Source organism: Peromyscus maniculatus, chromosome 9 (assembly GCF_049852395.1).
Source record: "Peromyscus maniculatus bairdii isolate BWxNUB_F1_BW_parent chromosome 9, HU_Pman_BW_mat_3.1, whole genome shotgun sequence".
Lineage (NCBI taxonomy): Eukaryota > Metazoa > Chordata > Mammalia > Rodentia > Cricetidae > Peromyscus > Peromyscus maniculatus.
This window is the reverse complement of record NC_134860.1, coordinates 109,021,740-109,045,299: the sequence shown is the minus strand read 5'-3', so window position 1 is coordinate 109,045,299 and position 23,560 is coordinate 109,021,740. Positions and strand designations below refer to the sequence as shown.

General features: G+C 34.6%; 2 long non-coding RNA genes across 2 annotated transcripts in view; both read left to right on the top strand.

The window, feature by feature from the left end:
• The window catches only part of LOC143267464 (uncharacterized), a 178,432-nt gene extending 168,204 nt beyond the window's left edge, over positions 1–10,228 (top strand). The window contains exon 4 of the long non-coding RNA XR_013042603.1: positions 10,092–10,228. This is a non-coding gene — a long non-coding RNA (uncharacterized LOC143267464). The remainder of the gene's footprint in view (positions 1–10,091) is intronic.
• Positions 10,229–15,365: 5,137 nt separating this feature from the next.
• Positions 15,366–23,182, top strand: LOC143267205 (uncharacterized). The gene is made up of 4 exons (XR_013042123.1): positions 15,366–15,480; positions 16,900–16,958; positions 20,318–20,536; positions 23,003–23,182. It is a non-coding gene; the product is annotated as an uncharacterized LOC143267205 (long non-coding RNA).
• The last annotated feature ends 378 nt before the right edge of the window (positions 23,183–23,560 follow it).

Sequence of the window (23,560 nt, the reverse complement as noted above, 5' to 3'; positions counted from 1 at the left end):
GTAGTTTTTTGAATAATTGAATCCAAATGTTGATAGGATGAATAATTATATTTCACATTATTAATCATTCTATATAGAGCAAAAAGGGGTATTTCCATTCCTTTTTTTACTTCTCTGTTCATCAGAGATATCTGAGAGACCCCCACCCCATTCCCTCCTAAGGCCCGGAGAGCTGAGGAAAGGGACATCTTAAAATAGCCAGAACCAAGTCAGTTCCCCTTCCCAGACAGGGTGAAATCAGAAATTTTAAAAGTACAAAATCAGACTGTCTGGTGGTAGCAAACCACGAGACGCCCCCCTCCCCTGAGATAACATGACCAAATTTTGGAGATGGGCTGTAAAACTCCTGACAGAGCAAAAAATAAGATAAAAGTCCAAACGCAGGAAAACTGGACCAATCAAGGGTGGACCCATACTAACCCCCTCATCTCTGAAGAATTCTGTGGTTTTTGCCTTCAAAAGCTAATCTCCCCAAGAAAGAGGAACTCTCCTCCCTGCCTCGCTGTGCCGGGGCACTGCGGACAAGGGTTCCTTGCTAGCTCGTATTGCGCCAACAAGTAAACCTTGCTATTGCATTCTGGACATATCTGGTCTCCTGGTGGTCTCTTTGGGGGTCCTTATCTGGGCATATCAATATCATCCTACATTTTTTTTTTAATTTTTGGTCTTTGTCTGGTTCTGATATCAAGATAACACTAGTGTCATAAAAATAATTTGGAAAATTTCCTTTTTATCTATTTAGCAGAGTATTTCAGGAAATATTGTTCTTCTTTTTAAGTATGGTGGTAGTTTCCATGCTGGATCAATCAAATTGCCAAGAAACTTATTTTTTAAGTTCCACATCCTTATCCATCAAGGAAACGCAATATAATACCAGTTTGATAGTTTCACAGTAATCTGTCAGAATCAATCATACACACACACACACACACACACACACACACACACACACACACACACCGAGAGAGAGAGAGAGAGAGAGAGAGAGAGAGAGAGAGAGAGAGAGAGAGAGAGAGAGAGAGGGAGATGCTGGCATGGACACTTGGATACAAGGACATATAGGAATGATAATGGTTCACTGTGAAAATAAGTTGTAGTGTGAAATATATCACAAAAATATAGTTATACCACTCTTGGGCATAGAGCCAGATAACTATATTTCATTATAAAAATATCTGTTTATCCACATTCAGTGCCATTGTAGTCACAATAGCCAAGAAATTAAAGTAATTAAGATGTTCATCAACTGAATAATTGCTAATGAAAATTTGGTGCATTCACACAGTAGAATATTATTCAGCTGTTAAGAGAAATGAAATTATGAAATTCAAAGGTAAATGAACAGATCTGGAAACAATAATTTTGAGTGAGAAACAATCATTCTGAAGGTGGTAAAGCAAAGTTCCAAGGACAAGCTGCATCTTTTATTTCACTTGTGACGTTTCATTTGAACCTTTATATAGATATGTTTTATTTTGAATACCCATAGAGGCCAGGAATTAGTAAGAGGCATGAGAAAGAGACATTCAGGGAAGGGGAAATAGAACACAGTGGCATTAAGGCTTAAAAGAAATGATAGAACAAGATGAGTTAAATTGTGTTTTGGGAATGAGAATACTGATTACAGAATGGAAGACAGGGAAGGATGAACGATATTAAAATGCAGGTAGCCAGTGACCATGTCCAGGTGGTAAGTGAAGTTCAAGATGTCAGCCTACCAGGAAGCAACTCCCTGATGGGTAACTCTCAGATAGGCAAAGCCAGTAAACCACAGACCCAGGAATGTCTTTTGCTTCTGCTGTGCCTTTATATGTTTGCTGCTGCTGTCTTTCTCTGGTATCTGACATGATATGAATGAGTATGGGGAGGTCCTCATTGCCTATAATGTAGTATGTTTATCTCTTGGAAATATCCCATTCTACTGGGCATTTTTAGCTATGGATTATTATGAAGCTGATTTCTTTCTCCTAACCAAAAGGTGATGATTAGATGATACATCTTATCAAAGGTGATGATTAATTCCTCGTACCCATTTTGCCCTTCAATCTCCTGTTATAAAAATCTATTGATGAGTGGGTATGTACCCTAAAGATTTAAAGATAGCTGAATTATTCTTCTTCATATATAAAAGGTTTGTGATTCCTTTAAGATTCCTTATAAGATTACCTTTCAAGATAAGTGATGGCAATTGGCCCTTTCCTTGTAACTGCAAAACCACAGTCTGCCAATAAAAGTCCTGGCTGAGAAGAATATCTTGCTTGCCTACATAGTTAATATATAACAAGTTGCTTGGGTATGAATGTATGTGGATTCTTGAGATAATTTGTTTTTCACCTCTAATATGTAAAATGTTTAATCATGTAAAAGACATGGAAAACATGTAGTTTATTTTTTTTACTGCTGTTTTGTATTCATTGCAATCATTCACCTGAAAAATAGAATGCAACATTATAATTCCAATATTGCATGAAAAAAAATTTGGGGTATATAAGTTGTAGAAAAAAGTGTGAAGTAAAAAATATCATAGAAAGAATACTGAAGAATAGAGAATAAATAAGGAAATTGTCAAGAGAAAGTGTGAGTGTGTGTGTCTTTTTCCTAAACCCCTCATATAAAATGTCATGGTATGTGCAATGCCATGGCTTCCTTTTGAGCCCTGCACTACAAGAGACTGGTCACCCAGGCAGTAATACTAAAACATTTAAAAAAGTTATTTAGAAGCCTACAATTCAACAACTTTACACATACGTGTGTGTGTGTGTGTGTGTGTGTGTGTGTGTGTGTGTGTGTGAGAGAGAGAGAGAGAGAGAGAGAGAGAGAGAGAGAGAGAGAGAATCCTATGATGATGTGGGATGTTCTGTATGTCCTGTGGGAGCCCGTTCTTGGGTTCCTCGTGGCTATAACCAGCAGGTCCACATAGACGATGATTAGGACCACAAGCCTGAGTGCAGGTGTCTGAGATGGTCTGCACTTGGTTGTGCTGGGGGATGGTCTGTATGTCAAGTTGCTCTGATTGATCAATAAATAAAACCTGATTGGCCATGGCTAGGCAGGAAGTATAGGCAGGACTAACAGAGAGGAAAATAAGAGAACAGGAAGGCAAAAGGAGTCACTGCCTGGAGCAGCCGCCAGGACAAGGAAGATGTAAAGTACCGGTAAGCCACGAGCCACGTGGCAAGGCATAGATTTATGGGAATGGATTAATTTAAGATATTAGAACAGTTAGCAAGAAGCCTGTCACGGCCATACAGTTTGTAAGCAATATCAGTCTCTGTGTTTACTTGGTTGGGTCTGAGCAGCTGTGGGACTGGCGGGTGACAAAGATTTGTCCTGACTGTGGGCAAGGCAGGAAAACTCTAGCTACACGATGATGTGGTAGGAATGACCTTACTAGACACTCCTAACAAGCATCCAAAAAATCTAATGTTAGGAATGAATTACTTTCATTGGAGTTGTTTTCTAGTGAGGTCCCATAAGTCTCTAAACATTCCAAGCCTTTTCCACTGTTGTTGGTCACCCTTCAGAACTTGAAGATATGACCTTATTGCTTAAAACACCATATAAATGAGCCAAAGATTATGGAGCTATCAGAATCTGCAATTAAAATGCTATTGGCTGGCATTCATGGTGCTAAAACGTCCTCTGCAACATACTGGAAAAGAACAATAATAATCAACATTATTCGTCTGTGAGTCATGAGAGCCACAATTAGCACCGACTCTGAAAGACAGTGCAATAGTGGTGTGGACATCATGGGAGTAACCACCACTTTCTAAATGAATTTAGTCCTGTTTTACAAAGTGACACCCATATCTTGTGTGGTGCCCAATCACAATTGCTAACTTTACTATATAAGCAATCAACAAAAGAAAAAGCAGTTAGACAGACCTGTGGGGATTTTATTGATTGGAATGTCTGAGATGGGAAGACCTACCCTAAATTTGGAACATACCTTCGGGTGACAGCTCACCTAAATGGATATGAACAAGGGAAGCTCTTTGCTCTTCCTGGTTTGTCCTGACTAGTTAATCTATCCTGTTCCTGAGACATTCCTTCACTATTATTAAAACACACTTCATCGGGATTCCAACATAGATTGAATTCTAGCTGTGACATTCATCTTTGTGAACTAAACAATTACCCAATTCTTGGCCTTTCCACTGGGAGATAGCCATTTTTGGAATATCTGGACCACAGCCTGTATGCTAGGCTGAATATGTATATTCATTATATTAGTTCTCTTACTCTAGGAAACTCTGACAAATACATCTTGCTTCAATAAAAGACCAAGAATCTATTTTAAGAGAAGTCACAGATCTTATGGTAAGACCTAGTACTGTTATATGGCCAAATGGTAATAGAATTAAGTTCATCCTCATACATTTGGATTAATGTATCTCTATATCCTCATCAGAGAGGCTTCTATTTTCAGTAAGTTGTGATTAGGGTGAGCTTAGAGGCAGAAGTGCTAAAAGTAACATGGACTGTACAGGTATTGATTAAGAGAGTTAAGAGAGTGCAGAATGCTCAGACATACAGGGAAAATCTATATCATACCCTGTGTTTTAGTGAGAAATGACCCCCAGAGGGCTGGTTATTTGAACACTTGATCTGTAGTTAATGTGCTTTTAGGGGAGATTTGGGTGATGCAGGCTTTTTTTAAGGAAGTATGTCCCTTGGGGTAGACTTTCAGATTATATAACCTCACACTATTTCCATTTTGTTCTGTTTTTTTTTTTTCATCTTTCTGATTCAAGAGGTGAACTTTCACAAATCTGCTGCAACCACCATGCCTCCTACTAACTACCATGCCTCCTAGCAATGATGGTCCCTTGTCTTTCAGAACTGTTCAAATAAATTACTATCATATGTTGCTTTTGTAGGTTGTATTTTATCACAGCCACAGAAAAATAATTAATGCATCATTTGGCAACAGAAAGTGCACAGTTACTATGAGGAATCTGATGATATTGAGTTTTGAAGGAATGTGGACCAATTTGGGATTTTGGACTGGAAAGCAGTTGAATTCTATAAACAGATCTTAAAGAGCCTACTTTATGTGAGCTTAGAAGGTCATAGTGCTAAAATCAATGTGGACTGTAGAGGTTGTAGTCATAAGAGTTAAAGAAGAAACAGGAATTTGGAAGCAACTTGGATAGAGAGCATTCATGAGATCTGTTGGCAAATAATCTAGCTTCGTAAGCCAACTTCCAGAAAATTTCCTGTGGCTAAATTAAACAGTAACAAAGTAATTTATTTGGATAAAAAATTTTCAAGTCAGCATTATATTGAATCTGTAGCATAGGTATTACTGAATTCAATGTGCATGTCCTCATTACAAAAGAGAAAGTGGGGGGAAAAGAAATATGAAATGTATAGTTAGAGAGAAAAAGAGCACCAGAAAATTTATCTATTATTGTAGCCAAGGCTTGGTGTGCAAGAGATAAGGAAATTAGTTTTAATAGGAAGTGGCATCCGACTCTGCATCAAGACAAGCATACAGAATATTAATTAACCCATTTCTTAGCCTTATCAAAGACACTTCTATTTATTTGGATTAGATGTTGTTAAAACATAGAACCACACCTGGTCAAGATGCACAGAATAAGAGTTGCAGAATGTTCATCTTTAAATGGTATATTTAAATAATAGCCCTTTTTGCCAAGGTACATGGATCATTGCAGAAGAGGCTGTGGAAAGAGTGTAAACCAGAGATGCTGGATGACTACTCAGGACACAGCAGGGTATCTACCAGTTGGAATGACAATGATTTTGACAGCATCCACAAGCTCATACTGGACAAACATCAACTATGGAACACAGAGTGAGCATAAAGTGTTACCTCTTACAGAGGAATTGTTGGTAACTGATTGATACCAGGAGACAGAGAGATAGTTTTAAGAGTGTTTTCCTGATAAGTTGATTATGCCCAGTAGAATACCACATGGTCAGGAATTTATAGGTAGCAATATTAGACTTGATAGTAGATCTGGGAGTAATTAGAAGAACTACTATAAATGACTAAACACATTTCATAAAAGTTCCAAAGAGTTAATAAAAAAAACTGAAATGTGAGGGTGGTAAGTAAATCTACCAATAAAATAAACATAATATTTATGCCTCACTCAAATCCATGTCTAGTGAAGAATCAAAGAAAATTATGTTTAATGTGTGATAACATAGTGCCCATGATGTATATACAAAATAATAAGTATGCTTTGGGCTCTAAGCAAAGTCAAAACATAGATTTATTATAATAGTAGGAAAGGTCATCCTTTTTTTTCTATTTTATACTCCTCTTTTTTCTTTTAAATTATTATGAAATTTTACTTATAAACAAAGAAGGATAGTTACAATTCTCTATAACAAAATTACTGAGCAGGGCTACCAGAGTTACCATAGCAATATGCCACATTTCAGGGACTCAGGGTATCAGGAATTGTTATACTTTTGGAGACAGAAGTCTCATATCAACAGGTTGAGCAGGGCCTTACTCCCTTTGAATTCTCTAGCTGTGGACCTGTATTTGCCTTTTCCAGTTTCTCAAAATCATCTAGGAATACTGGGAATATGGCATCATAAAGTTAACTGGGTCTTCACACATCTCTCCTACTTTGTTCGCATTTTTCTACATCTTCATGTGAAAATTCATGTTCTGTCTTCAAGTTTCCATTTTTTTCTCAAAAGCAAATTTATCATTAGATTGAAGCTTGGTGCAGTATAACTTCAATTTGAAATACTTTTTTAAAGTCGAGATATTTGATTTGGGGTTGAATTTCATTTATGGTGATAGATATGGGACTATTTTCTTTCTTCTATTATAGACATTTACTTTTCCGTGAAAATATGGTCATTTCTGCAGTGTGTATTTTTAACGTGTTTGTCGAATATCATAAGGCTATAGTTATATATACTCATGTCTGAGTATTTATTTATTTATCTATTTATTATTTATTTATTTATTTATTTATTCTACATGTCTCTTTTTGTAATAGTACCATGATATTTTGTATTACTATAGCTCAATTATATAGCTTGAAATCTGGTATGGTATCCCTTCAGCATTGTTCTTTGTACTCATAATTGCTTTTGCTCTTATGGTTCCATGTGGAGTTTAGCCTTATTTTTTCTATTAATTTGAATAATGTTGTGTGGATTTTGTTTGCTACTCATTAATTCCATAAATTATTTTTCGTAGGATGGCCATTTTCATAATATATATATATATATTCTTTAGATATTAATTTATTTAAATTATTTCTTTTATTTTTTCAGCTCAAAATAAAATTACATCATTTCTGCTTTCCTTTCCACCCTCCATTATCTCCCCTCACAACCCTTCATGTTTTCTTCCAAATTTACAAATTTCATTAATTGTATTTTATATATATATATATATAATATATTACACATATTATATATTGAAAGAAAACCATAAAGATAACAAGCACAGAAGTACATCGAGTCCTTTGATTTAGAAGAGTATGTTGGAAAACAGAGCATTCCCTACATACCACCATGAGTTAGTTTTGTGGCAACTCTCCATTTTTTTTCTACTTTTTAAAAATCTATTTTCCTAGGTGCGTGTTCTCTGTCTTTGACCTTTCTTGGGCGTTCTTACTCTTTTGTAGGCTTCCATAAAGGCTAAACTCAAATAAATGGCTTTTCCCCATATTTCTTACATTTTTCCTATCTGCACAGCTGCACTGTTTTATCACTTGCTTGTCCTGGAGATTTTTGTTTCAATGCTAATAAAATTGTCCCTGCACTTGAAAAGAATATATTGGGAACTATTATGTCAAAATTAGAAATTCTCTAAATGGAGTATTAGCTTATTGACACTATATTTTGGAAGGAGGTGTGTGTGTGTGTGTGTGTGTGTGTGTGTGTGTGTGTGTGTGTGTGTGTAAATGTGCCCACTTGTGTATACATGTGTTAGTGTTTGTGTATTTGCTTGTGGCTGTGTAAACTAGACTAGTCTAAAATGATTGCTACCACACACACACACACACACACACACACACTCACACACACACACACATATAACCTTTTTCAATATGGAAGTTTCAGTGTTTGATAAGAAGGAGATTTGTAAATAGAGCATATGCTTAATTCTTACTCCTTAGTCATTACTTCTAATTATTGTATTAACGCAAAATCTAAATATGCAGATGGCATGGTATCATCTAAGGGAAATCTCAGTTTTCATGAGGAATTGGCCTAAACTCTTGAATATTGCCCTATATTCCTGGGTAACTTCCTGAATCATTTGAGAGTATTTAATTTTAAGTATCAAATATTCTTTGGAAAAGGACTATTCAACATAAAAAATGATGTTTGATTCAGTTTAGATATTGCCAATGTTTAAAACAACCAACACATTAAGGAAAACATCTATTGTTGTTCTTAATTTTTTATTCAATTATTTATACTGCAAAGTTTACTGTGGCAAGATACAATATAGTTATTTACATAATAGTGATGTAAGTTGTGACAAGTGCCGAAAGCTGAGTCAACGCTACATATTCTTCTGCCGGTGTACTTATTAACATTTGTAGAGCAAGTAAGATATAATGAATTCACCTGTACATCTGCTTCTGTCCATGTATCTGAAATAGAAGCAATTGCTGTAGGTTTTTAGTTAATATGAGCAGCTTTGGTTTTTGAAAAAAAAAAAAACAGTCTTTTGAAATACAGCTTAATAGTATAACTTCTTGTGTTTGAAAGTACATTGAACTTTAATTACAAAACACTGTCAAAGGAGTTTATTTTGTTTTCAAAATTATTTTTAATATTTTCACTCTCTTCAGTGTATTTGGTAGAATGTGCTCTTATTTTATAATTGTGACTTAGAATTTCCAGGCACAGCACATCATCAACTGTGTTGTTGCTCCTTATATATCACACTGTACCCTTCCAGGGACTAGACTTTCTAGAATATAACAACAACAAAACATCCTTTTATTTTTCCTCCCACATGTGAGTTTTATGGGGAAAATGAATTTCAGTTATCATTCTGTGGAACTCTGGGATTTAATTATTTTCTCAGGGACTAACAACTTCAATTTCCCAAATTATAAGTTAATGTATAATGCTAGATTATACATCATACTTCATTGTGTGCAACTTGATGATACCCATGTGCAAGTTCTTCCCATGAAGCATATCAATGAAGTAGCATTCGGTATACTACTGATTTAGGACACAAAGTGCTAATTCAGTATCCAAAAAATAATTTATAAAGTATCAAAAATTATGTGCTTTACACTCTTGAAAATTTTTGATAATATCAAATTTTTACAATTGGTAAAGCAACTGTAAAATTATCATTTTCCCTCATCCTAAATCTTATATATATACAAACATATACATATATATTTATAGACATAAACATATATGTATATATATGTGAATGCATATATTTTATAAATGAAACTTTTATTGATAATAAAGGGTTTCCTCCAATTAAGCGTACTTGGCTGCTAAGTAGACAAATGATATGTATTATGTAGAACTGTGACAATAAGTCTAAGTCTGTCTCCCATATCATAATCTCTCCAGTTCTATTCATACAAGACAATTTACATCTCTTACAAGAAAAATAATTTGTGTTGATAAAAGATATTAAATAACATCTTTTTACAGGTATCCTAGGGAATGTCAAACAGAAACATTTCAAAGTTTTTAGATTTGTATGTTTAAATAAGATAGAGTCTTAAAGAAAAGTAAACCTCACTTGGTCAAATGGGATATAAATGATACTTTGCTTTGTCTAGGACTACTAAAAAAATCAGATTGTTGGTTTTCAGGACAAGTATTTCTCTAGCAGTACAGCAGACGTTTTCTTCCTAGTGACATGCATGAGTGGGTGGTGAGTATTTCAGATCAGAACATTGAGTTCTCGTGAACAAAGAATATATAATAGATGTATTTTTCTCTCTTTTTTTTTCCTCTCAGCTTGGCCATTACCCAGGCTTTTAAAAGTAAATGCTTATAACTCTTTTACAAATAATATATTAAAGAGACATAAAAGAAACAGCAGATACAGATAATCTTTCTGAAAGATCTTTCTTTGTGTTTTCTTATTTTAGGAGAACTCCCAAATGCTCAATCAAGCCAGAATTCATTTATACTTCCTCTTTTCTGAGTCTAAAATGAAACTGCAGCTCAGTTATCACTTATTTGTCAAGATGTAAGAAGAGATTCCTTTCCTTGGATTCTATTTAGAGGGAACTACATAAAAGACAGAAAGGGAACTGTTGAAAGCAATTTTAGTGGTTAAGGAGAGAAATACATTTATTTATATTTACTCTGTGTAAGTAACGTACAATAATTCACTTTGAGACTCTACACTAATTAAATATATAAGACATACTCTTTTTTGTTTTTGAGGTTTCAATATTTATTTTTATTTTTAAGGGTATGAGTGTTTTGCCATGTATATGTATCTCTGTGCACCATGTGGATGCCTGGAGCCCATAAAGGCCAGAGGAAGATGGTGCTGGATCCCCTGGAACTGGAGTTACTAAGAGCTGTAAGCAGCCATGTGGGTGCTGGGAACTGAACTCAGGTCTCCTGAGGGAGCAACAAGTGCTCCCAAGCACTGAGCCATCTCTAAAGACTCTAATGTTTTTTAGCCTGCTTTAGGGGCTGGAGAAATAGCTCAGTGGTTAAGGGTCTACACCATTCCTGCCATTGGTGTGTCTCACTGGGCGGTATCTTGAACATGTATGAAGCATCAAAGTTCACCCCCACAGTGACACACTTCCTTCAACAATGCCATACCTACTCCAACAAAGCTACCCCTCCTAATAATGCTATTCCCTATGAGTGTATGGGGCCAATTACCCAGTTTGGTAGCATGAAGACTTTCCTGTACCAAAGACTCTAGAACATAGGAGTGAAGGTTCTACATAGGCACCAGTTTGGCTCCTTCAGGTTCAATGAGTTGTGTAGGTGTTGTCTTCAGCAATAGGGCGCCTTGGGCTAACGACTCAATTAGATATAACCCAATCTTGGTACTGGAAACTTCATTCGGGGACAATACATGACCAGTTGGAACTCTGCTTACCCCGTTTTTTGGCAATTTTATTTAGAAACTTACTTTCAGATATTTATATATTTTAGAATATTTTTGCTGTATTAGGTTTTTATACTACCCTTAAAATCACCCTTAATTTTAGATCTCTCTCCTTATTCCCTCCCCCCTCTCCCTCCCTATTTGATCCTCTGGTTCTAGCCCCTCTCCCATTCATACATAACTATCTATTTGATTTCCCTTTCCTAATGATATATCTATATGCATCCCCGGTCTCTTACTCTATACCTAATCTCTGTGGTTTTGGGGATTATAGTTTAGTTATCAATGACACAACTGACAGCTCATGCTAGTGAGAATGTAGAGCAACTGAACATTCATCCATCGCTGGTGAGAGGGCAAACTTGTCCTAACACTATGGAAACTAGTGTGGTGGATCCTCAGGATTATGGAAATTGACATACACCAAGATCTAGCTATAACAACTGAGCATATACACAAGTCATGTTTCATCCTACCACAGAGACACTTGCTCAACCATGTTCACTGTGACTCTATTCATAATAGCCAGTAATTGGAAACAACCTAGATGTCCCTCAACAGAAGAATGGATAAAGAAATTGTAGCACATTTACACAATGGAGTTATTACTCAACCATTAAAAAATGACATTATGCAACTTGCATGTAAATAGATGGAACTAGGAAATTTCATCCCATGTGAGATCCCAGCCTCAGAAAGAGAATTGTGGTATGCATTTGTCAATATGTGAATATTAGTTTTTAAGACATACTCTTTAAGACACAGATTATTTTTGTATCAGAGAAGAAGTTATTACCATATTTAAAGCTTATAGAATACTGACAGCAGTCTTTTTGTCAGAAAAAAACATCATCTCACTTCATCAGGTTGCATGTACATATTTCATGTTACACCTGTAAATATACATTTTATGATTTCTGTGAGCCACTTTTTCCTCTGAAAGGTGAGTAAGAAAATCTCAATTTTAGAGTTATGATAATATCAAATGAAAATTTGCACAACTTCAGATTATTTCAGAGAGTCACTTAATGGAAGAGTGAAGTGTTAAGTGGTATGTGGGAAAGTTTATTAATAAAAGAGGAAAAAGATCTGGGAAAATGCAAATATAAAGCATTTGATAAAAGCCAAGCCAACACTAGGCCTGCCATCTTTACCATTTAAATTATAAAGTAAAAATTAGACATCAAAGGAAGGAGGGGGATTATAGATTTGAAAACACTTGTGAAAATCCTCTGCATTTCAGGACTCTTTCCTTTCTCTAATGTGACAGGAAAATTCTTTAACACTTGTTTAGTGAATTTCAAGAGGTTTAAGGAAATGGGGTTGAGAGTATACAAATGGGGCTGGAGAGATGGCTCAGAGGTTAAGAGCACTGACTGCTCTTCCAGGGGTCCTGAGTTCAATTCCCAGCAACCACATGGTGGCTCACAACCATCTGTAATGAGAGTATACAATAGACAGGATTGACATATCCTCTTAATCAGACACCTCCTTATCTGACAAATCTTGGCCAGCTTTGTTTTGTTCTTGGAAATAAATGTGGGGAGCGGTTGTATGAGCACTGTCCTGTCCCTCTTGATAGTTTCATCAAGACAAACACAGCCTCCTGTGTAGCCGGAAGTTTTTCTGTCCTGCCTGTCCCCACGGTCCCGCAGTCACTTATAAAATAATCACACAGAGGCTTATATTAATTACAAACAGCATGGCCTATGACTTCAGCTTCTTGCTGGTTTGTTCGTCCATCTTAAATTGACCCATTCCTATTAATCTATATGTTGCCACATGGGCTTGATGTTACCAGTCCAGTGGCATCTTGTTGGTCCTTTGTCAGTGGACTCCCGTCTTAAATCTGGCCTTCTCTCTGTGTCTCTGCTGGGATTTCCCACCTGGCTGTAAGCTTTCTTGCTATACCCCAATTATCCAATGGGAGACACACATATTCACAGCATACAGAAAGACATCCCACAACACTCATGGCTTTTTTCTGACTCTCATGGTGCTGCACAGCTTCAGCTGCATCCGTCAGTAGTATCAGTATCAATGGGAGTTGTATTGTATTTCTGTGCCTCTGGAGAAGATTCCAAAGCTCTCTCCTGCGGGCAACATTAAAGGCATCATGTTTTCAAGAAACAACAATTGAGGAAGACTTTGTGGTAGAAAAAACAATTGTCTCAAACTTGAGCTCATCATATAAATAAAATTAAGCATCATTTAATTTATTTGTTTGTCCTCAGTGATTCACTGATATTAGAGCTTAAACCACTATTCAGATGGAATTGTCAATATTGTTTCCTAATAAAATAATTTTGTAATACCATGATGGGGCAGATTAAGCAGAGTCTGATGTGATAAAGCAGTCAGCTTGCCCCTTTTTTTACCTGTCGACTTTTCATCTCAGATGTCAGACAGACAGGAGACAAGCTTAAAAATGGAAAACAGTTCTTAATTTATATACTAAATTACAGTCAACTTTTGTGACATTTGAAATTTAGTTTCTGACTATAAGGAAGCAACAAGACTTACTATATCCAAACATACTATCCAGTGGTGAGAAGACATGTTCTAATTAAGATTATTTAAAGAGAAAAGTGAGAAAGTATTGTTATTCATACAGTGAACACTGTTGACTTCAGCTATGTGCAACCAAATATTAGACATACTTATTAATTGATCTTAAAACATTTACTTAAACTTTCTTTTTAATGCCAACCTATTTATATGAAATGAATCCAAAGCTATTGGAATACTTGGTGCAGTTGTTTTTGTTGTTGTTTTTGTTTCATTTTTACCTCTCCTATTGTTTCTTATACTTCACATATTCTCCCTCAAGCAGAAAAAAAGTTATGTCCTTGGAATGCATTTCTGGTCATACTCTTTTCTTTGAAAATTTCTATGGTTTCTATCACATTTGCCACCAAATCCATTGTGCCTTGGCAATGAGGTTGTCTATGTGTGAACTTTCCTTTTTCTCGTCTGTCTGGGTTTTTCTTCCCTGTGACACATACTCTCCAATCCATGCTGTATTCTTGATTCTGGCAAAGCATTAGCTACATGGTTTCTAAGGACTCTCTTCCTCTGTCTCTACTGTTCTCTCATCCTTATTCTGGCGTTATTTTTATACCTTTCCCGCTGAGTCTCTTTCCCTGCAATTAAGATAGACTGGACAACAGAAGACCACAATCCTGGTTCCAGCCACATCTTACTTAGTTAGTTAATGGGTTTATTGGGATTACTTACAGTAGCATAGGTTAATGGAGCAACAGCCACAAATAGCCCACTCCCCCACAGGAGGTGAATCATGATGGATCACCATATTTCCCTGAATTTAATACTGATAGTGATGTTCCCTGTATTCTTCCCTCAGCCATTCTTCACAGCTTACTTTACCATGGGGAAGGACTACTTGACTCTCAGGAGTTTCCTTAGTCTCTGCGTCCTGTAAGTATTATGAGCTCCCTGAGTCTCCAATACTGCCTTGGGGAGTGCTGTGCCATCCCCCGCCCCCCAAATATAACTACACATCAATTTATAGTCTTTAAAGACTTTCTTAACTATGGAGAAAATTTCCAATCCACTGTCAACAAATTATTCTATTTAAAAGCATTTATTTATATGACATGTCATCATTTACCAAATATCTGTTTTTGTTTCCTTTTGGAACACCATGCGTCCACATTATAAACATGAATGTATATGGTGGTCAAATATGTGTGGGATGAATTTCATGTTATTATTTTCATCATCAATTTAAGAATGCTCTAAAGAGAGTTGTGAAAGGAAAAATACACAAAAAACTTATATTTGATTAATAGATTTCATCAGAATGCAGTTGGACAGTTTTGTTCAATAAGAACTTGTTACAAAATTGGACTATTTGCAAATATAGACACACTTACATAAACAAAATGTTGGGTTTTTTAGACTTTTAAAATGATATGTTTTCCTTCTTAAATATTTAATCAGTTAGTCCCTCTTTCTTCTATTCTGATAGGGATTAAACACAGCCTCAAGGCATGCCCAGTGAATGCTCAGCCATATACCCAAGGCAGACATTTACAATTTCCATTTGTTAAAATGTATTTCAAAAAAATAAGCTAGGCAGACTTTGATATATTGAGTGTTATATCACATTTAAATGGCTTAAGACTGGAAGGCCTTGGGATAATGTATAATGTTAAACTTATTTTTCAAAAATCCAAAGAAGTTATAAATCTAAATGTCAGTGTATTATATATAAGTATAATACAAATTTATGACTAACTGCATATCTCTGTTTTCTAGAACAGAAAGTACTAAAGTTGGAGTATGTGTGACAAGGTCCAGGAACTTTAGGCACCGTCTCTAGTCTCATGAATGCTAAGGATTGAGATAACAGGGACCAAAGAGATGACACCTTCAGGGTGAGTGCAAACCAAAGGAAATAATTTTTAGATATTACATTCTCAATTTTAATATCGAATACATATCCAAGTCTATTTGTGAAAGTCAAACTAAAGTATGGCTAATAATACAAATATTAAAATTGAATTCATTCTTGATAAAATCTCATTAAAGCATCACATTAAGTTGACTTTGATTCATAAAATTCTCTCAGAAAATAAACTTTCAATAGTTTAAAATATGTTGAGGAAATCTGTTAAAACATCTAATCTGAATTAATAATCTCAGAATAGAAACTAGAATGATTTATTTATCACTTATTGTTATTTATTTCTTACCTGTTCTCTGGTGATATTGAAGGTGGTGGCATGCCATGCAGACTTTACATAACAAAACTTTATACATAGATAGCACATGACTACATTAAGGCATGGATTAAAAATGATGTGGATGAAAATAATTAAAAATTCTATAAAACAGTTGAAGTGATCTACTTTCTACAGCAATGCTCTAACTCCAAAATGTATTATAACTATCACAAATAGCTGAGTACCATATTCTAACACATGAACTTTGATGAACATTTCATAATCAAACATCTATTTATCTGTCATAACTATCTATGTATTTATCTACCTGTCCATCCATCTGTCTATCATTTGTCTATTTACCCATTATTTCCATTTGTCTGAACCATGGAGTGTAAATATATTTCTTTAAACATTATTTGTGCTTTCTCTGAGAAGATGTTTCTAAGTGAGTTTAGCACTGCATTGAGTATATTAAAATGAAAACCTATTGTACAACATGATTTAGTAAACCTCATCTAATACTTTCTAGGTTTGGATAGTATTCTTGCTGAACTGAATGTGAGTAAGAAAATTCACTTTCTTGGTGTGATTGTCTTCTGTACAGGACATTAGTCTTCTGCTTTCATAGTTGGAGGTCTAAATAACATACATAATTTATTATTATGGTAAGAAGAGTGTTGAAACAGCAGTTATTACCTTTCCAAGTATTAGCACTTTTACTGAAACTGTTGCATTGGCAATTCTGCATGCCTAAATTTTGACTATTGATAATGAGTTTTCCCAGCCTCTATAGGTAAATCCAAGAGACTATAAGAAAGTTGTTTAAATATTCTTCCAATAAAGAAGCGAATTAATTTTTAATGGAATAAGAAAATATTTTATACCATGCTGGGTGTGAGTTGTCATGAGCAGGAAAACTATATTTAAGGTTCTTGGAATGATGTTGTCTGCTATGGAAGAGGTTACATTAGCCTTTATAAACACATAGCATAAAGGATAAATAACTTTTAACTTATTTTTTCTGCCACTGTGGCCAGATACTTGACAAAAAACAATCAATCAAACAAAAAGCTTGAAGGCTGGTTTATTTTGGTTCACTGACCAGTTGAATTCTGTTCATATTGGCAGGGAAGAAATCCAACCAAGAGTTTTTGGACCACAGAGCTGTACAGAAAATAGAGAAAATGGTATGTTAATGTTTTGCAGACTTTCTCCTTTACCCTCTTTATTCAATCTAAAATACAAGCACATTGCATACTATTTCTAATATTTGGGATATATCTTACCACCATTGTTAAATTTCTCTAGAACTGCTCAAAAACATTCCTAAAATTTTGCATCATCAATGCTACATGCCATATTCCAATTAAATAGATCATGCATACAAGTAACATTATACAAATTGATCAAGTTGTACTTAATATATTTAGTAATATATACATATACATATATACATATGATAATACATACATATACATAGGGATAAATACATATATACATATGCATAATTATATACATATAGATATGTACACATATATTCAACAATTAATTAAAAAAGAAACTGTGAATTTGAAAAATAACAAGGAAGACTATGTAGGAATGTTTGGAGGTAGGAAATGGAAGGTAAGAAATGATGTAATTGTATCATAACCTCAACAAGTAAAAGAAAAAATATTAAAAATTAAACTGGCACATTTGTCAAATGAACATGGTACACTATAATTAATTACAATGGTTTTATTTTCAGCTCCAATGACCTATATTTATTAAACTGTTCTCAGGAGAAACTGTGACAGGTTAAGATTTTAGTATAACAAATATGGACAGGTTAACTGGAACAGTACAGTTGGAAGGAGAGAAATAAAATTACAAATTCACAGTAACAACATTTAGATACACATGTAGCTGAAGTTTTCTCCAGTCCTGCCCAGGCCCACGGACCCCACAGTCACTTATAAAATAATCACTCAGAGGCTTAAGCTTGGCCAATAGCTCAGGTCCACCACTGACTAGTTCTCACATTTAAACTCAGCCCATTTCTGTTAATTTGCATGTTGCCACGTGTTCCATGGTTTACCTTGTGCCATTATATGCTGCTTCCTGGACAGCGGGCTGGAGTCTCCTGACTCAGTCTTCCTGTTCCCAGAATTCTCTTCTCTGCCTGTCCTGCCTATACTTCCTGCCTGGCTACTGGCCAATCAGCATTTTATTTATATAGAGTGATATTCACAGCATACTTAGACAAGAAACACAGTTAGCTATTTCTCCAGTAATAGCATTAAAGTACATTACCATGGTAAGAGATGTACAATTTATGAAGAGATAACACCATATAATGGCTAGCTCTCCTAATTTCAACCAGGGAGAACAGATTTCTCACATAGAAAACTATAAGACATCGCTTTAGTAATATTTTGTTTTCTTTCTTTCTTTGTTGAAGATAAAATGTGGACACTCATCAGTCCCATAAAATGACTATGCTAAATTCTTGCATCCTGGGAAGAGTAGGAGAGTATTTAGAATCTCTCATGAAATAGTTGTTGAAGAAATATTATCTCATAAAATGGACTTAGTTCAATTGTTTGATGCAAACACAAGTAATAGTATTTTCAAGTTGCTTATAATTACATTGATGAAGCAAAAACTATGGCTGACCAGAACATAAGAGAGGAAAGGTAAATAGTCTAACTCGAGAGCGTAAAATAAGGATAACAACGGAAAGCGAAAAGAAAATTTAAAGAATCAGTTCCCTAAAGAATTAGAAGAGATTCAAGCGTTGAAGGCAATTGTCAAATTCTGACATATTGTTTGATTAGAAGAATGAGTCAGAAAATTATTTATAGCTATGTACAAAAAAAGAATGCTATTGAATTGTATTATTAAATGTCCATTGCTGGCCTTAAAAAGTGTGTTTTTTATAGTGATATGGTCATGAAGCCATTTAGAATTAAATTTTTCTTCAATTACCCATACCAAAATAAAATCTTTGAGGTTTCCTGAGCATAAAACAGCACTCAGATATTATCTCTTCTGGCCAAAGCAGAAAGCATTGCACATACCCTGGTGCTTGGGGGAAACCTGCATATATGTGCTAGGAATACGGACCAGGCAGCAGAGACCAGCAGACCTGGGAAGTGCTGACAATTATTTCTCACACATAATTTATAATTCACCTCTGATAATTGTGAATGATAATAAAGTAATATAGAAACTATTTATCTGGAGAAATAAAGAATAATGGTAAGAATGATCATTGTCTGGTCTTGGCTGTTATAATGAAACTATTACTAGAAGGAGATAACCTTGGCTAAGGTTAATTTACTTTCCAAACAATATGGATGGGAAAATACAAAAACATGAGACTTTTCAGATATGAGCAATCTACTTTTTTTTTTCCATTTATCTAAAATAAAAGAGAAAAATACAACTATAAAAACATTCAAAAGTTCCTCTAAGGTTTCTTATTCAAAGGTGATGGAGAAATTGCTCACTGACTAAGAGTGCACGTTGCACTTGCAGAGGACCAGAGATCAGTACTCCCCCCCACAAACACAGACAGAGGTTCACAATGCTGGGAACTCAAGCTTGAATGTACCCTACACTTTCTTCTGAACTGTGCTTGCAGGATCATACACACATTCACATATCCACACACAGCAACTCATAATTTAAAATAAAGTGAATCTTAAGAAGATTTCTTAGGTAATAAAAATATTTATACTCAGATTGTTTTACATTATGAAAGTTGTTTATCATTAAAAAATATAAGGCATTAAAGAACTTCAAGTTGGGCCATTAAGATAGTACTGGCCAGAGAAACAGGAACTTTGGTGTGAGATTGTGTCTCCTGAAAGGCAACATCCATGAAGTCTAGTCAACTCTAGTGTCTAAAGAGGACACTGTAAGGAAGACACCAATGGACATGCTTACAGGGAGGGAGGAAAGCTCATGTGTGCTCAACTCTAAAGTAAGAACAAGCAACTGGAGAATTCAGAGAGTGGAAAAAATGATCTTATCCCCTAATTGGTACACACAGACACATACACACACACACACACACACACACACACACACACACACACACACCCACACACACCATTTATATACATATACATACATATATATTAATATATGTATATATATATATATATATTAAAGAGAGACTTAATTTAAAAAAGAACATTGGCAATAGGAATGATCGGAGGGAGCTAATAGAAGGAGGAATGATGTAAAATATTTTAAATTCCAAAAATTATTGGTGAAAAAGTGAGCTTCAGTTAGACAGCATTAAAATGAGTTGGAAGAATCTGTCCACAGAAGAAAACCACCAGTCAAGCTCTCCGTCTCCATTCGTAGGCATGCACTGTGATGTTCTTCTTGAATAATCAATCCTTGAATGAGGGAATCAAATAGACCATAGTAAACTTTAGTTAATATATATATAATAACTTTAGTTAATTTTTGTGAAAACAATTACAAAAATTAATGGGACTTCAATGAAAAAAAATTTTTCCCTAAAATAATTTAGAGTTTCATTAAATTTCAGCTATAACAGCAATTAATGGTTGAAGCCCAGACTTGTCTACCAAGAAAGTTCCAGGACAACCAGATCTTTGTCGAAGAGAGAAACCCTGCCTCAAAAACCCAAACCAACCAACCAAACAAACAAACCAGAATAATCTATGACGTGATGCAGGAGAAATTACATAACTACTTCAGATATGGCCTCAGAAGCTATTGAACACTTTGGAGAACCTTCCAGAAGGTAATTATATGTGTTATGGAAGACAGTAAAGTAGGCCTACATATGGGAATCTGAATCTCACCAATACATTTGTTCAATTTTCAATGAAATCAGTTATTATTTATTCCTATATGTTCCCTTCATTACTGTGAGATGATTAAACTATATCCCATTTTTATTCTGAAAGTATTCTATTTCCATTTTTATTTGATTACCTATATTTTGTCCCTGTTTTGACATTATATTTAATTTCTTTTATCAACTTTTACCCCAGGGTATAGTAGTTGCTTCCTTAGAATGAGTATTTGGCCAAAGCCATTCCCTTCCTCAACCTTTCAACCAATATCTATAAAAGATATTTATCTAAATAGGCAATAGGTTAAAAAGAATTAGTGGGGAAGAAATACTACTATTTTGCTAAATGGTCATAGTATTAAACTGAATACAAATAACTTTATTATTTATTTATTTCTATCATTTATTGCACTTTCGATTTCCTGATATTTTATGAGTCTGTTTAAGTTGTTTTTCCCTCCTTTGGTGGTTCAGATACAGATTCATCTAGAAATTCTATTTGTTTTCTTCTAACTCAATCAAGTGTGGACTTTAGTAGAATTTCATAACAATATTATGAATTTCCTCGATATCTGTTGCAATGTTTCCTTATAATGTCATCTCCATTTCTGTTGTTTTTGATCATCTTTTGCTTTTTTTGTTAAATGGGCCATAGTTTTTCCAGTCTTATTTATCTTCTCAGAGAAACATTTCTTAGATTCATCAATCATATGTGACAGAAATAATTAATTGATATAAAGCATATCTATACACACTGTTTATAGAAGGGTAGTATCAATTATGTTGTTGGAAGATCCATAAATGAGTATGCTGAAAGAAGAAAAGGACTGAAACATTTCTAAAAACAAAACAAAACAAAACAAACAAACAAAACAACAACAAACCAAAACAAAACAGAGTTACGCTTCCTCACTAAGATTCTTTGGATCTTTAAATTATTCAGTCTGTTCCAGATAAACAAAATCTTTTTTTGTTTCCATCAGTTTACTCTCGCATTTTAGTAAATTTTTTTAGGAAAAAATAAGGAGTAGTTTCACATTTCGTTTTGTAAATAGAGTAATTATGACACAGGAGAATTACTCATTTTTATCTAGTTAGAGAATATGAAATATAGATTATATAGAAATGATTCATTTGCCAATTTTTACATAGCTCCTCACATGCTTTTGAATATATAAACTCTATATCTAAGAGGTAAGCATACATAGTCATATACCATTCATATATATTCAGTTATGTTAAAAACAGTAAATATATTGCATTATATCATATACTACATACATAATATTATATATCATGTATTATTTTAATCTATCCCAAAGTATAGAACACAATTTAATGTAACAGATTTCCCCAGGTGAAGATTACTTAAGTTATTAAAAAGTTTAATTTTTGTAATTTAGAAAATAAAAAAACATGGCTCTTTAGGTGTTCTAAAGTTAGGTAGAAAACAGTAATTTATAAGAACATATCTGGAAACACATCATTAACTCTCTGAATGTGTAAATGAGTTTGACATTTGCGAGGAGCTAATGAGATGCTCACTTGCTGCCTAATTTGTCACACGCCCCTTTCTGGAAGCTTTAAACAGAGATGGTTTCCAAAATGTGAGTCATTAGGACAGACTGAATCAAATATACCACAATACCCTCCTCTGACAGAACTGTATGAGGAAAGGCAACAAGTCTAATTTTGGATGGATATTATATTTAAATCTAGATTCCAGAAGTTATTAGTTTTCACTTTATATACTTGTTGAGCCTGTGTTCATGGTAAATATGTAAGAATAAAAACTGATTTAACTTGTTAGAGATTTTAATTTTCTGCCTGCCTCTGCCCTTTATTTTGTATTTGTCTTCAATTTGTTTTATAATTACTATCTAAGACTTCAAAGTTCACGTTTTTAATTATGGATTTATTCATAAAACAGCTCATCTTCTAACACCACAGATTGTGAATATTAGTAATTATCTGAAGTATAGCTATTTGGTTTGAGTCTTGATTTGTTACATGTCTCAATAACTATCAATTTTGCTTTCTATAAGAACTTATTAGTTTGTTCTACAAACACTAATTGGACAGCATTTCTATAAGAACTTATTAGTTTGTTCTACAAACACTAATTGGACAGCACCTACATCTGTAAAATATTTTTTTTTGTTTTCTCATTCATCAATCATGCTTTTAAAATTTGATTTCAAGATGATAATTTCTTTCTGGACAAAATAAATTATTTCAGAAAGGTTGATACATTGGTGAAGAGCATTTGCCTTATATGTATGAGGTACCAAATGAATTGGAAATATCAATCAATATCCAGTTATTGTAAACATGTTATCTTGAAGCTTTTATGATGTACTTGATAAGCAGATTGTTTTTGTTATATTTTCTTTTTATTTATTCTTCTCTTAGAAAATGCATTCTGACCACAGCCAGCGCTCCCTCCACTCATCCCAGTCTCCCACCTACCTCCCCTCAGTGCCTTTCCCTTTCAGAAAAGAGCAGGGCTCCCTGTAATCAACTGAAGACAGCATAGCAATATGCCCTAAGATGAGCCCCCAACCTGCTGAGTAGTATTCCATTGTGTATATGTGCCACAATTTATTTATCCATTCTTCAGTTGAAGGGCATCTAGGTTGTTTCCAGGTTGTGGCTATTACAAACAATGCTGATATAAACATACCTGAGCAAGTGCTCTCGTGGCATGATTGAGCATTTCTTGGGTATATGCCCAAGAGTGGTATAGCTGGATCTTGGGGGAGATTGATTCCCAATTTTCTAAGAAAGCACCATATTGATTTCCAAAGTGGTTGTACAAGCTTGTATTGCCACTAGCACTGGAGGAGAGTTCCCCGAGTTCCACATCCTCTCCAGCATAAAGTGTCCTCAGTGTTTTTTATCTTAGCCATTCTGACAGGTGTAAGGTGGTATCTCAGAGTTGTTTTGATTTGTATTTCCCTGATGATTAGG